The sequence below is a fragment of the Toxotes jaculatrix genome, chromosome 11 (genome assembly GCF_017976425.1).
Source record: "Toxotes jaculatrix isolate fToxJac2 chromosome 11, fToxJac2.pri, whole genome shotgun sequence".
Taxonomy (NCBI): Eukaryota; Metazoa; Chordata; class Actinopteri; family Toxotidae; genus Toxotes; species Toxotes jaculatrix.
This window is the reverse complement of record NC_054404.1, coordinates 24645006-24647081: the sequence shown is the minus strand read 5'-3', so window position 1 is coordinate 24647081 and position 2076 is coordinate 24645006.

Below are 2076 nucleotides of genomic sequence, written 5' to 3'. Positions count from 1 at the left end.
TGTATTCATCCAGAGCTGATCCCAGAGTGTGGGTTGTTTGTCTAAAAGGCCACTAGACTTCCTCCAATTCTTTCCAAACTTAGTTTTCCTGCCGGCGCTGGTTGGTTTTCCTGGATCGAGCTAAATATAGGGACCACACAAGGTAAAGTGGAAAAGAGCAGAGGAGGAAATGTATCACAATATCCTTATGTGCACGTTCATGTTTGTTTCTGACGGTCTTCCTGTCTTAGATCCCAGCAACAGTCGTGATAAACGTGTCCAGTAAACATCCACTGAAATATGTTCAGTTTTACACAGGCAGAGTTTGGGGCGACGCCATTTTTTTTTATGTTCTATTAATAGTAGTAGTATTAGTAATATTAGTGATTCTCTCCTGTTAGGGTGGAGTATGTGAAATTGTGTTCATACATTGTACTTTGTGTGAGAATGTGAACCCGTCCCATATTCCACTCTAATGACGTGCACCAATTGTTTTGTCTCTCTGGGCTTTCTAAAAATGTCCGCCCAAACACAAACACTGACGGCTACATCCTGCTACAAAGATCTGAACTCCAGCGTCGAGTTCCCTCACAACAGTTTCACTCCGTTCCATCTTAAGTTTATTGATTTATTGGTTCACCACCAGGTACATTAGAGCAATTGTGAACCAACTGAGGTCTGGAAAGAGACGTAACCCCCACGAAGGAGGAATGATGAACAACCTGTATCAAATTACAGGGAGTGGTGTGGTGAAGGTGCAATGGCTGGGCCAGATTTTAAACTTCCCACAGTCTTAGAGAACTGGTTCACGTTTTCACAGCCAGACTCAAACCTTTTCACCACAGCAGCAGTAGCAAATGTCTGTCCTGAGCTCAAAGTCTCTCTCCTCTGCATCTTGCTGTTCTCTGCCTGGACATTTTCACCTTTCTGAGCTCCTTCCTGGCTGAAGACAAACTAATCTAAATCAATCAATCAATCACCTCTGTGATCATCTTCAAAGTATATACCATTAACAGTGAGAACCCTACACCTTGAGAAACAGAAAGGAAAAGATATTAATATGATAACTACAAAGCCGAATGCTATTAAAAGGATCGGTTATTATGTTACATGAGCTGTAACAAAACACCCTGACCCCTCATGGTTACACATGTTAACCAAGATCCCAGGATCATCCACAATGCGCATGTGCAAACGTCCAAATAATTTGCCTCCCCTCCTCCCCCAGCCTTTGTCAACAGGACAGAGGAAATGACAGCTGATAGTCAAACCCAGCTTCCAGAGACAACAGCTCACTGCAGCTACAAGAGGGCAGTAACCAGCTTCACCTCCAAAAAGACTATCGATACACACTCATGCACAGGTGTCAGTATCTACTACACAAACATTTTCACTCACCATAACGTGAATGAACCACCTTCTGTCCTATTTTTAATGTGAGATTAGAGGAATTGTCTCGCCTTGTGTTCCCTATTACACCAAAAATAAGAGTTAGCTTTTAAATATAAAAATTGTTTCTTAAGCAAGAAAATTTTGGGTTTCTTTCCTTGTAAAATAAAACCTGAAAATCCTTTTGTCCCACTCACTGTACTGATGTCATGAACATGATTTAGTCACGATCTGTGTCTCTAATATTTTTAATCCTGTAACCTGATATTTTCCCAAACACATCCAGCAACAGCATCACTCTGTTTCATTATTTGATCCAGAGATTCTGTAAATCCTGCACAGAGCAGAAAAGGGGAAAAAAAAACAGCAGCATACATTGCTGACAGCATACATTTGCATTAGCATCTGCTTGTAACATGCTAGATGCCCATCTTTCTGCTACACCAGCTCATACTTTTACTATTATCACTGCTAATTCTGTTAGCCTGGGGAGGCTGTAGACAGCCTCTGCTGTATTCACCTGCTTTGGTTCACTGGAAAGCTTCGCAACTCCTGGCAACTGAACCATAGCAGAGACCCATAGCGCAGAAACATTACCACTGTCTGCCTCTGGTTCAGGGTTATTTAAAACATCCAAACCAGTACAACAACTTATTATTTGTATGAGCCTTCCCATGGCCTTTGCCTCTGTCCAGTGGGAGATGAGCT